The sequence below is a fragment of the Sinohyriopsis cumingii genome, chromosome 6 (genome assembly GCF_028554795.1).
Source record: "Sinohyriopsis cumingii isolate HCF-2022 chromosome 6, ASM2855479v2, whole genome shotgun sequence".
NCBI lineage: Eukaryota > Metazoa > Mollusca > Bivalvia > Unionida > Unionidae > Sinohyriopsis > Sinohyriopsis cumingii.
In genome coordinates, this window is record NC_142966.1 from 57,953,227 (window position 1) to 57,968,453 (window position 15,227).

Here is a 15,227-nt window from a genome sequence, read left to right on the forward strand (position 1 = left end):
CGACAATATCATTTAATACGAGATTCTGTTTCCTTGACTCTGTCTGTCCTGGAATATCAACATTAATATTCTGTTTTCGTGTATCTGATGGTCTATAACACAACGGTACGGGTAGTTCTGAATATTGTTCTTTATGTAGTTGAAATAACTGTTGTTGTAAAGCGTCTCTGATTATTTTTCTACTTGCTACGATCAAATCGTTGGGTCTCCATGAGTTCAAAAAATCACTCATTGATGTCTCTGAGATCACTCCACGTATTATTTCACACTGAATTTTGTTTGATTGTAATCTGATTAATTTTTTAAACTCCTTCAAATTTGCATCAAGAGCTCTATGATCATCATCTATTTCTTCGTAATAATCAACGAAATTTTTAACCAATCATGTGGAGATGGTCCAACAAAGGGCGGAGGTTGACCATGATCGCCACACATTATTATGGCGGTATTTTTCGTCAACAACCAATCAAGAAACATTTTTAATGTATCCAATGAGACCGTGCATATCTCATCCCAAATAATTATTTTAGGTATATATTTTTCTCCCATCCGTTCAGGAGTCCATGTATCTCCGCGCCATCGGAAGAAACTATGATACGTACACGATTGTACTTGCCGCTGTTTCATCTCACGTGCGAGTCTATGTGTGGGTGTCAGCACGATTATATCTGAATTTCTAAAAACATTAATCGTTCGAGTTGTTTTGCCGCATCCACCAGGTCCATTGAGATATACTGTCTTATATCTAGTTATTGGATCACTCAACGATGGTGCTTTCGACATTTCTGATATTTTATTACCCCTACGATAAAAATCTCTCATTGGAACATCTGCTGATTCTGTATAATTGTGTAATAGTTCCTTTTTTATTCTCCACGAACCCCATCGTTCATCATTACTTGTAAATTTCATAACAGGTTCTAAATATTTACTTGAAATATAAAACGAGTCCGTTGCGACTCTGACTGCGGTCTCAGGAAATCTATTAATCATCGATAATAAATTTATAGAAACATAAGCCAACATGGAAGATCTTAGATGAGTATATTGTGGGGATACGTCATTTATGTAACTAACGATCGTACCCAATTTTGTTCCGTCGGATAAATAAACACTCTCTCGATTTACAAATATATTTTTCGCCGTTGTATCAGCGATTATAAAATCGTACTCGGCATCATCTAGAATTAATCGTGCGTGATGTCTTTTATAATCATATGCACCACCTTGAGTAAATTTACCTATAATTTTTCTACCGAGATCTTTTGCGGTTTTGAGTTTATTAGGAATATCATCCTTAAACTCGCTGATAACTTCAGAATCTGACATGGGCAACCAAACTTTGGTCTGTGCATGATATGATATAATTGCCTCACTGACCACCAACGATGTCAGTATCGCACAATCTAGCATATATCGCAACAAAACTATAGGTGCCCAACGTTTTTCACAAAAATGTCTGCCAAACCAAACATAACAAATCTTGTGAAGATTTTCGTTAAACTCGAACGACTCAATACAGGCGAATCCAGTCAGATCAAAATCAGGTAATGGTCCATTAATTGCCACTCGCGTCATCTCGTTTGTAGGGTGACCAAATCTTTCAAAGTACGTAGAACAATCTCCGTATCCCAGAAAACTTCCTGGATAACATGCAACCATATCAACCGAAATAACATCATTGTAATTATATTTGGTATTCCATAATCCGCCATGTCCATATTCGACGCAACTTGCGCATACGTCCTCGAGTAAATCAAATCGTGTTGGTTTCCATGAATTTCGTTCTCTGGCGAAATGAGCCGCAACAGATGGAACGGTAAAACAATTAGTTAGTAATTTGTCAGTATTTTCCGCGTGCTTGCACTGTAAAAACGTCGCAAGATTTTTCATCTCGTCATGGAGGGATTCTGTGCGATATATTTCACCGTTCGGTTTGACAAACTGATCAAATTCACCCTCCTCATTACTTTTGAATAACCATACCGATACAGGATCGGTTTTACTTATTTCGTTGATAAAATCAAACATACTCATATCTGCCACAGATAATTCTGTGGGGTAAAATCTAACAGTTCGATCATGTGGAAATATTGTTACTGCGTTAGTCCATGCGTGCGCGTTATGATCGATAATATTTATTGGAGCTCCCTTCGATTTATATTTCGACTGGTACAGTACTTCTCCCGTTATTGTCGCCACAGCTATTGGAAATTTTAATATTTTTCCTAACTCAGCAACATCTTTTATTGTAGCACCGGTATCCTTAACTGAATCAGCCCACGAGTTTATTTTTTCACGCCTTAAATCAGTTAATCCATTTCCACGCATCGCGTTTGTAAAGTGTTCTATTACTCGTTCGGCTACACAATTTAACCTTGAAAATTTCATCGGCGCTAGTTTATCAACGTTAGGTTTTTTATTTATCTCATAGATTCCATAAATAACTGCTGTTACAGGATACGCTCGCTCATAATACGGTTTATCAATACCAGTCAATAGACCCGGTCTGGAATTTTTACTTAATATGATAGTTTTATTATTACCAAGGACAGGATCATATTTGTCACGGATAATCCAACTATCTGTTTCTGTTAATACAATAAATTTTACTCTGAAGAAATATTTTTGATTGCCCTCGTATTCAGCGATGTAGTTAATGATAGTTGCCGCTCGCTTGTCGTTCATTGTGGCGTCCGTGACAGTGTTGCGTATAATCTTGAACGTTGACCATGTATGAGATGCACCATCCGTGTAAAATTCTTTCTTAGCGTCGTGAATTTTCGAGATCAAACTTTTATTTTTCGGATCAACCAGATCTCGTACTGGCAAGTCAGAAGATAATCTGTCAAGGTTGAATTTATACTTAACAGGCCTAGTTTGGGATAATCTCTCAAACTCGTTCATATAATTAAAACAAATATTTAAATAAAGAAAATTATATATATATATACAATGTCCCAATGTAGATGGTTGATGATCGGCTCAGTAAATCGATGCAACAAATCCTGTAGAAAGGAATTTTGTTGGATGCACTCACAAAACATACGACGAGGAAGTCTAGGACCAATACCATGTCTACGGTGTGGTATTGGAGTGCGAGGAAAGACAGAATTATGTGGAAAGTGTGGCGGGAAACGGTTCAGAGAGCTTAAAAGATATTATGACAAAAAAAAATAATAGCGGTGAAAACGCTATAAAATCCGTGAGGGATTATATATCAAGATTTTAGACAAACAATGATTTAAACATATAATATTATTATAATGGAGCAAAATATATTTGTCCCACATCCTGTCATAACAAACTATGAATCAAATATTAATGGTATCATCAGACACCGCAAGTTGAAGAGACCAGTTGGTTGTATTAATAATGTTGGTTATCTTAGATTTACAGTTGGGAAAAAACATTATTTCTGTCATAGATTTACGTATGAATGTTTCTTCGGAGTGATCAATGATGGTCTTGTTATTGATCATATTGACGGGGACACTCAAAACAATAATTTATCCAATTTACAAGCTATCTCTCACAGCGAGAATAATACACGCGGTAATACAGGAAGATGTAAGACAATCGGAAAGAGGGCGGTAATTTCTACAAACATAGAAACCGGTAAAATAATTATGTTTCGTTCGATGCGTTCAGCTGCAAAATATTTTGATATTCACTCGCATTCAGTACAAAGAGTGGCAGAAAATATATATAAAACAGCTTTTTCGAAAAAATATAAGCAGAAAATTACATTTCAGTATCAATAACTATCATCACCACATTATTAACTATCATCACCACATTGAATTAATTTTTTTAATTTATGTCACAGTAGGTCCTCCATACACTACTGAATTTTTGATTACATAAGGGAGATTACTTTGTAATATATAGTTTTCTTCGTAGATGGTTGGTTTTTTATGATCGTAATTAGTCAGTTTAACTAATTACATCGTATAGTGCCGACGAACCTAACTCATTAGACTCATAAGTATTATTTATGGTTTTTAAATATTTCCCCATCATACAACACATGATAATATTATTGATCCGTAGGAAGCTGTGTGTGAATCAGAAACCGTTACTCATTGTAATTGACCTGCAGTTGTGTGTTCACTGAACTTACACTCTGGAAAGTTCTTTGACTGGTGCATTAATGCCACTATTATTATTGATTTTCGGTCTGCTTAGGAAACCAGCTACAAATACAGAAACTATTATTCAGAAACTGTTATAAATACAGAAACTATTATAAATACAGAAACTGTTATAAATACAGAAACTGTTATTATCCAGAAACCGCTACAAATACAGAAACTGTTAAATACAGAAACCGTTATTATTCAGAAACCGCTGTTTAGTGTAAATATTGGTTCCTTAGCTATATATTAACTTCCGAAACATATGTTCGTAACAATGTTTGATAGCTCGATCAGTATGGTATTGGACTGTGGCGCTCGCGGTCCAGGATCGAATCCCCATGGCTGACAATTTGTCGGTGGTGCGCATAATTGCGATTTTTATAATAGTGGGGGGAACCGCAAGAACCCCTCCGCTCAGCAAATTCATAACCACAATATTGACTTGTGGTTGATACATATTTTCGTATCACCCACTGGATTAATTATTGTGGGTGTGATTTTGCTGAGCGTACATGTTTGTACTGTCCTTAGTTAAGTTTCATTCATAATCTGAGCTCGCTAATACACTCGATAGGGGCTCTTCATTCATTGTATATAACCATTTCATTGTATATAACCATTTCATTGTATATATGTTATATGTATGTCCGATAAACTTGGTAGATTGCGGTGGCAAGCTACGAGTTTAATGAGGACTGTGCTGTCCTTGTGCTGTCCTTAGTTAGTGCCGTTTCATTCATAATCTGAGCTCGCTAATACACTCGATAGGGGCTCTTCATTCATTGTATATATGTTATATGTATGTCCGATAAACTTGGTAGATTGCGGTGGCAAGCTACGAGTTTAATGAGGACTGTGCTGTCCTTGTGCTGTCCTTAGTTAGTTATATGTTATGTGTATATCCTCTAAACTTGGTAGATTGCGGTGGCAAGCTACGAGTTTATGAGGATTGTGCCGTCCTCCCTCTTGGGCCTCTAGACCGTTGTTTGGCGGGTTAGGGGCTCTCGTAGAGGGAATATTTGCCTAATGAACTTGGTAGATTGCGGTGGCAAGCTACGAGTTCTTGGCTGTGCTGTCCCTGAAACATCCCGACGAACTCGCTAATACACTCGATAGGTGTTCTAGGGATATTTTTTTTATTTTAAAGATTTATATATTATATAATGAACCATGAAAATATCAATGATGTAATTGTCGCTATTAAAAAATTAAAAAAAGATGGAATTAATATATCTGATGAACTTAATCCTGAAAAAATAGTTTCTGACTTTGAGATTTTACAAGAACGTAAAACCATGGGGACACACACACTATCATCTGAATACAGGCTCATGAAACGGATTCAATCGGCAATGTTTCAGTCGCTAGCTACCGTAGAAGATGATCATGTGAAGGAGTTCGTTCCTCTTTCTACCGCCGTAGAAAGAATTAAGTCGTTATTATCCCACGAGTATGAGGCAAAGAAAACGATTAGTACTCGCATAAGACTATTAAGAAAAATAATGTCAGATCGTGAAACGATCCAAGGTAACTTCGTTACTGATGAAACGATCCAAGGTAACTTCGTTACTGATGAAACGATCCAAGGTAACTTCGTTACTGGTGAAACGATCCAAGGTAACTTCGTTACTGATGAAACGATCCAAGGTAACTTCGTTACTGATGATAATGAAAATGAAAGTTTTGGTAACTGGGGTCCATGTCAACGCTGACCACGTGTATTGGTAGTCAAAATCAAGAAAGTTCTAACCTTGTCAAATTTGTTCCTAATAAATTTTATTTATTATAAATTTTATTTATTATAAATTTTATTTATTATAAATTTTATTTTTACTGAGGATTTATTTTTTTTTACTAAAATCAAGAAAAATGCACAAATTACTTGATTCTGACGGGGTAGTTGGTAGTCAAAATCAAAGAAAAATGCACGAACTACTTGATTTCTGACGGGGTAGTTGGTAGTCAAAATCAGGAAAATTGAGCAATTTCGTTGTATTTTAGTAAAAAAAAAAATAAAAATCTCAGTAAAAATAATATTATTAATAAATAAAATTAATTTATAATAAATAAAATTTGTTAGGAACAATTTGACAAGGTTAGAACTTTCTTGATTTTGACGGGGTAGTTGGTAGTCAAAATCAAGTAGTTCGTGCATTTTTATGTTTCTGACGGGGTAGTTGGTAGTCAAAATCAAGTAGTTCGTGCATTTTTATGTTTCTGAGGGGGTAGTTGGCAGTCAAAATCAAGTAATTTGTACAATTTCAGTAAAAATCAGGAAAATTAATAAATATTATTTTTTTTTGTGATAGAAATTTTAATTTTACTTTCATCGACTAGCTTTTTTAGTTGCCTGGGCCGATTAATTTGTACCAAACACAAATTTGTGCCAGTAATAATAAAATATTTTTTTAAGTTGATCGAATTTGATTCTGAAGATCTACGACAGAAATCCCTACGACGGAAGTCCTTAGACAGAAATCCTTAAGACAAAAGTCTTTACGACAAAAGTCTTTACGACTTTACATACAGATTTATTACAAGCTCTTCTTCACGTATGTCAATTAAGCGATTAAGGTGGTCTGTGAGCTTAAAATTGATTCGTGTTAACATATTATTGTGACACCGCAAATACACGGGATTAGTTGGTTCTTGCACGATTAAATTTCCAGGGGGAACTTGTGGTGTGAACGTGTACAGGATGTATCCTTGTTGAGCTTGATTTGATCTTCCGAGATCTATTTGATAGCTGCCATCGATTACGTCACAAACCAGATTGACCGCGACCGTCGGTGTTATATTAACGATCCGCAGGGATACGTGTCTTCCGCCGCCATGTGGATCATTATCATGTCTAAGAACAGTTGGAGGTGGTGCTAGTTTTTTCCACGCATCGAGTATTTTAGGAAAAAACTCATCAATGACATCGCTGACAGATTTTCTTAACTCGGTTACACTATACCCGGGGAATTTATAATCCGGTACATCGGCTTCTGTTAATTTATATTTTTCTAACCATTTATATGCATCAAATTTTTTAAATGATCCTAAACTAACCATCGCTTGAACTATTCGGTTATTAAAATATTCCATATCTGATATAAGCTGATTTAATATTTCCACACGCGTGATGATTTTTTCACGCGATGACGCTGATATGTCAAACATATGTTCGTTAAAATATTGATTCAGTTGATCTAGTTGTTTTTTACATTCTTGATTGATTTCCTGAAAATATTTAATAATATCACTCCGATGAAGACCAAAAATATGTCCTGTTTCCCCCTCCCGACTTAGAAAAGTCCATGCCTCCATGGAGTCGTGAAAGAGAAAATGGCTAAATATTAATTTATTTTTAAAAACACGTAGTTTTTCCCCGTATGATGGATTAATTTCATGATATGATTGTCTATCCGTGACATAATCAGACTTTTTCGGTTCTGGTGGTCCTTCATGCACCGGGGGAACATCCGGCCATCCTAGCACTGATCTGATTGAAGATTGATAAATATCAACGGCATAATCAGGCGAGTTTATTTCAACCGTCGAGGACAACGTCGGCTCATGAACGTTTATTGATATTTTTGATTCTTTTCCCGTTATTGATTTTATTCTACGCGCAAATTCCTCACCGATCTCTTCAATCTGGTAACTGCCAGTTGGTATTCCAACAACAACCCAGTCAGGTGTTTCATCGGGTTTGTTCTTGTTAGTAAATACAAGCGAATTATTTGCTGGTGTACCATTAAATGATTTTGATCTGATATTTGGCCAGCTGTAATATACTCGTAATTGTGCTAGTGCTATTTCTTTTACTGGAATTGCAGTAGGAAAATTAACACTAAATTCAGGATTAATTGAACTTACCGAGATCATCGTTATCTTTGGCGGAGTTGTGTTGGTCACGATCTGCTGGAGTAATTCTGTCATTATTGATACTTGTATCTTTAATACCAATACCTTCGTCGTATATTTTGGTCATCATTGAAAATTCGAAATCAGATATAATTCCATCACTGAGACTCGCTGATAACAACGAGGATAATTTCGAGTATGCTACCGTCGCTGTATGTAATTTTATTTTGTAATCGGATAATTTTTCGTTCGTACAAGTACATATTTTTTTTGTGATGATACCAAGCACACCTGCAATAGTTGTTGCTGCTGAAATACAGATAGTTACAGCTACTGGTGCCATCGTTGTCAACGCTGATAATATGACACCGGTTCCAGCAACAACAGCGGATACTGAATAAACAATCACATCAACGATAACCAATCGTCGTCGATATTTTTTTACTTTTACTGTATATTGATCGACTTGATCTTTTAGCGTCGCCTGCCATTCACGTGCTTGATTGTATCTGTATTGTGCACCGTCCATATATATTTTTATGCAGTAACCAATTGAGGTGTTTCAGCTACAAATTCCAAACACCACCAGAAGGATGTTGCGGTTAATTTCTTATCAGCTGCTTCCAGAATAAATATTTCCTCGGCTCCGATATTTAATACAACAGATACAACCCCGGAAAACCTGTCTGTGGAATGACGCCATGGAAACGTTGTAAATATTTCAAATTTTGCAGCACTGAACACAGACAACCTGTACACGCCAGTACTTGTTGCGGTATATTTGATAGTATTATTTTGTTTTGACCATGTTGCAAATCCCGATGATACCGTGCATACGATGTTTGTGATATGCCCTGGAGTTATTTCAGCTGGAATTTTAATCAGATTGGTTTTATTGATAATCTCAGGAATTCCCGCTACGATGTCTAGTTGTGTTCGTTTGATCGTGTCTAGGTTACTTTTGATATCAACGAGTTTCATGTCAATGACGGAAGGAGTTCCAAAGAACTTATTTATGGCATCATCGGTTTTCTGAAAATTTCTTCGAAGCCTTGTAAAACCGGTTACGTGAACATCATATTCGGCCCGCAGCGTGGATAGTTTTCCATCCACGTCGTCGACGTATAGTTTGTTTGCGACGTCGTTGTCAGATTTTGGAGCTGTTACAGCTACTATTTTGTTCCCGTTCATGCTAAGTTCACCTGTCATTGTGTCACCGGTGTTTCTCACGCGATTAGCAACACTTTTTGCAATTTCATCTCTGATGGTTTTAAGTGACATACTTGAATCTCTGATTCTACCACCGTCAGTAAACACGGGAATATTATCCGTAACTGCACCAAGTACTCGCCGGACTATATCATTCCATTTGATATTGCTGGTTTTTAGTTTACCATATCGATCTTGAAAAATAACAACTTCATCTGGGTCAACTCCAGCCAGGTTCATGATATCAGCGAGGTCATCTTTAGTCGCATACTTTGACAGATCAACGTCGGATTTTATTTTCTTACTAGTAGAAGATCTTCCGTAAATGTCAACCATTATAATAAGATCCGTTGTTTAAAATGCTTTACGCGCAACATATCGGTTGCTTGTATAATCGTGCACGACTTTATGTGGCGGCCTGAATGATTTTGATATAGCGTCGAGTACATTAATTACTTCACGGCCGCATATTGGCGGATCTGTCATTGTTTGTGTGGGTAGCGTTGAATACCAAACTTTGGAACCTCTAGTTGTTGCATGGAGTGGTGCGACATACTTGATAAATTCAACAGGTGGAGCTAACCCGTACGAATCAAAATAGACAATTCCACGCGGATCAACCGCGTATGATACCCAATGAGTACCGGGTCCGGAACGTTTGTCAAGATTAATAATACCTGTTTCTAGTTTGTTTGGTTGTTTCGGTAATTGATCTCGCATAAAAACACCTCTAAAGGCGGATATTTTTAATTTTTTAGCAGCATCAAGTAAATCAAAATTTGATGCTGGAACGTCTAACGAAATGACCCTGGAAGCCTTAGGCCTCTCCCCCAACGAGATCCCGGTAATCTTAGACCGCGTCCCTTTTTTTTGTTATATCGTCCACCAGTAGCTTTTTCGAAAATTTTTTTACCCGCCGCGCCAGCAACACCTCCAGCAACACCTAACGCGGCCGCTTTTGCTAAGGCTGGAGCAGCCGCAGCTAGTAATGCCGGAATGGCCGCAAATAGTGGAAATATACCACCCGTTTTAACCATGTCTTTGATGGCGCTCGGGGAGAGATGGAATTGAACTCCAGTTTTTGATTCCAGGGCTTTATTGAAATGTTTAATCTGATTATTTGTCAGCGATAATTTGTTTGGACCACCACTAATATGATCTCGTTTTAGTGATATTTTAGTTCCGCATTTGTTGGCGGTTTTTGATTGAAGCTTTTTTACCTGACCCGGGGTCAGAGTAACATTAACATGACTATACGACATTTTTATATAAAATATATTTTTCTAAATAGCACGATTAAAGATTTTCCACCGGTGCATCAACAACTCTCATTCGACCACTACCACCTTCAAGTAACATGGCCTTGTCGCTAAGTATGACCGCGATCGCTCTGTAATCAACACCACCGGTATTTAATGTTGCTTTGAGATGTATATCAACGACAGATTGTTTTGATAGATCAAGATGTTCTAATGAAAAATAATAAATCGGATACAATTTTTTAAAATCTAGTTGTGATATTTGCAACCCGGTATCAACATTTTGATCACGTCCCATAAATGACATCAAACGATGATATGCACGTCCTATGTGATTTAATGCATAATTTAGTTGTACATTTTCTGTTGGTTCCTGTTGTCCGTTTATCCGTAAAGAAATATCTGTGAGACCTAGTTGGTCAAATATCATATGAGAGTGAACTTGTGAGTTTAAACGATTACGGTTCTGAAACGCAATAAAAATATGCCGTGGTGCAGAAACACCTTGTTGTGATGCTATATGCCATGTAAACTGACCGTTAACGTTAGTTTGCATACTGTCTGTGCTTGTTGTTAACCATGACAACAAGGATTTACCACCTGCATCCATGAAAGAAATTAATCGCTGTTCTTCTGCGATCGTTGGAGTCATTACCGGCATCCACAATGAAAGTTTTGATAATATTACTTTACCAGCATCACCAGCGGGTCTCCACAGAGCATCATTATCATCGTTCTTTCTTACAAGAACAACCGTGTGTCTAGCTCCAAAAATAACCTTTTAAACATTCCTGCAAAATCCAAAAATATGCGATAGTGGAATTGTACATGAAAAACCTCTATTGCCTCCTAGCAACATATTTCTACGTGCTGCAAATCCCAAGTTGAAATTTTCGCCAGAACCATGAACTATTGGCCACACGTCAGCATCAGCGTTATTGGCAAAATTTCTTGGTCGTCTTATTTCATACGGATCATTTTCAGGGTTATCGGAGTTATCTTTCACAAACATCATTGTGGGACCTGCTGATCTTGTATAATCATCAGAATATCTCGCCAGACCAATTATTGTTGTAGCAACGTCGACATCATTCTGAATTGATTCAATATTTTTTCCATCAATCATGTATGTGGCGCCACTAAATAATGCTATGATCCCGTTGTTGACAAAACCAATTTTTACTGGATCTAAGTAATTAGTATCATCCGTTTTTATAATTGTACCTTCTACCTCAAGAAAGGCATCAGCGGGTAAAAAGTATCTACTTGTGTCATGAACTTGTAGTTCAATTCTTCCACGTTGATCTGGTTGTTTTGCGTCATAGGAATAAAATTGATAATCACGTACAGATTCATCCTTAAGGACGGGTGATTCCATGTCAAATGCTGTGTCGGATACGCGCTTGAACATTTTATTATAATTATTTTTCGTCTAACACGTTGATCACCGCCGCCGGAAAGTTCCACCTCGGAAAGTTCCACTTCCTGATATCAAACTTGAGATATTATTTCCAGATTCACCGAGTCCTTGATCTGCTAACGCCGCTAGTTTTTGATTTGCAGCCTGATTTATTATTTTACTAACATCTGCAGGCATCACCTCAGTACTTGCCAGTTTCACCGGTGGTTGTTCTTTTCGTCGCAATAATCGTGATAATCTTTCTTTGATCGCCGAGAACGCCTTACCAGCAACATTGACAATTGCACCAGGAGCTTTATCACGAACAATATCAATAGCCTTCATCGATAATTGTTTTGCAACAGGTGCTACTTTGGGAGCTATCCTCGTGAATAATCCTCGAATGACATCACCAAGTCCATTTCCGTAAATAACACTATAGATTGGTAATCGTGAGTTTACCGCTCTAACCTGTGTGGGTTTACGATGATTATCATGCACAATCATCTTATTTTATTTACCATTTATCTAACAACTAGTCATCAACGAGCTCATCAATAAGTTCTCGGTAAACGCCAATATCCATAATGCCACCTTGAAATAGTCGCCGACAAATATCAGCTGCTTCATTGGTTATTTCTGGTGAATTATTTCCAGCTCGTTTTCCTCCTATGAGAACTTCTAACCGTGACACGTCATTGATGATATTATCAGGACATAAACCAGATCCTGTTTTAGGTTCATCTTGGGGTGGTGGTTGCATTACCGGAGTAGGTACTTCAGTGGTGTCCGGGGGTGAGTCACCTTCTCGAAATCCATGTGGTGAACCTGTCGGTGTAAATGTCATTTTCGGTGCAGAAATTTTCTTCGAGAAGGGTGATTTAAGTGACTCTTTAGCCTTTTTAATTTTCGGCATCAACCTTTGCTGTGGCGAAGAAGATTGTTGTTGTTGTTCTATTTGTTGCAGAGGTGGAGGAAGCTGATACTGGAAGAACTCTCCTTGTTTTGGTTGTTCCCCTCCCCCTCTAAGTCTTTCTACTTCTTCTTTAAGTCTTTTAAATTCTTGACCTCTAGCTTGTTTTCTGTTGTAATATACGCGATATATCCATTTAATGAAATTATCATCATTTGTTTTTTCATGACCGGGTTTTAAAATACTAGATTTATTAGATATACTATTTAATATTGCTTCAGGTAATCTCTCTCTTTCAGTTTTTCTAATTTCCTCAACAACTCCTTCTTTAAATCTTGCAATTAATCTTAAGCTTTCTTCTGCTGATTTGGGTTCAGATGCAAGTTTTTTTCTCACATCGGCGACTTCGGTACGAAGTTCTTCAATGCCTTCACGTATTTCCTCATCAACAGGTGGAGGCTGAGCTGCGGCTATGTTAGTTGGAAGGTCTCGTAAAATCTTCTTTGTTTGTTTGGTTCTTCTTGCTGTTTTTTCAGCCTGCACTGCAGTTTGTTCTAATACCGGAAAAATACCCTTTTTCCTCTTCTCATCTTCCTCCGCAATATCTCCCCATATAGTTTTTTCAACAGCCGATGCAGCTTTCTTAGTAGCTGCAGTGACGGGTTTAAATAGTTTTTTAGTGTCTTCTTCGTACTCAACTTTTGATTCTTGCTGCGCTTGCAGATTTTTTCTAAATGAGTCTCTGACAGGAAGAAATTTTTTAATTGTTTCTAATCGTTCTCGTGCTGTTCTTGCAGTATGAGATTCTGGATGTACCATTTTATTATAACATAATAATTTAATTAATATCAGCAGAAGAGGAATACAGAAGTTTGATGATATATTATAAACACAGAAAAAACATAAATCCCAAAATAGAAAAACCACCATCAGAACTTGAATATTACTTGAAACATAGAACAAATTCCGAAGATTCAGATGAAGATGAAACAGATGAAGATTCCCATGATTCAGATGATGATTCCCAATATTGATAGCAGCAGAGAGGGGCGTCTACGGTTCTGTTTGGGACAAACAATAATCGTAGACGTGGTAATTGACCTCTATGAGTGGTCACTATTTTTTTTTGGTAAAACACAAGGGTGACCATTCCCCTAAGTGGTCTGTTCACCCTCTCTGCTGCTGTATGCTATAATAATGTAAATATATGGGGTTTTTTTTTTTGTCTTCTTCTGTTATCCATGCCAAGAGATTATATCATTTCATTTTGTAAATGTTTTACTTTTTTTCTTCAAATTCTACACTAGTGGATATATGACTTTGAAGCTCGGCTATTGTCTGAAGTCATCTGCTAACTAAAACATGCAAGTTTGCTGCATCAAACCAGTCCACAACACACGAGTTTGTGTTTTAGACACTCACCGGTATTTGATAACAGCAGTACATAGTCACGATACTAAAAATGGCAACAAGAAATAGGGTTGCGGCATTCCCCGTGGATTTAGAAGTACGATTTGATCCGGAAATACTCTTTACATACCGCCAACAGGACCGTTTCACCAACCAGCTCAAGAGACGAGATAAATACCGGTAAGTATAAAATTTTTTACAAAGATGCACTGCGGATAGGTCTGTCTGCAAACAGTCTTCTATTTCATAAATATATGAAGTCAGGTCCTCACATCGTCATTCAGTATCGACACAGGTTTCGGGAGTGGGGTATATTTATTGGTTTAAGGCATACCAGGTTATACGCTTGATTGCAATAGTTGGCTGTTTTGTTATTTAGAAGCTAAAGTTGATTGTACATTTTTAGAAGCTAAAGTTGATTGTACATATGACCTCTAGTCTGATATCATAGTCATTTTCTTTGTAACCTTGAATATTTTGTTCTGTAGACCTTTGGTCTAAATAAAAATGTAAATAATTCGTCGGGGGGGGGGGAGAGTAAACATTTCAGACTTATTATAGAAGATCATAATTCACCATTCACTGATTACCTACCTTGACTTGAAAGACTAATCCGATTTTCCTTTGGACTATCAAGGACACGTCTCAGCAAATACTCAGAATGTGGGAACATTCCGAATAATTAATTTTATTTCAGTGTTTGAACAAAACCGTTTCTGTTGTACCATTGTTATTAAATGTACACTTCAACATCGCGTCACCATACTGGTTTAATTCTAACTAATTTATGATAAAGATATTCCCATAAGCCTCTTTTTAGCAATACTTTTTCTATCTTTTGAATAACTTTTGGTGTCTCTTTTTTTTAATTTTCAGTAGTAACGAACTTCGACCCATCATATATTACAAATTCAACCTGTATTAGGCACTAACTTAAATCCATCATATATTACAAATTCAGTCTATATTAGGCACGAATTTAGACACATCATATATTACAAATTCAACCTTTATTATACACTAACTTCGACCCATCATATATTACA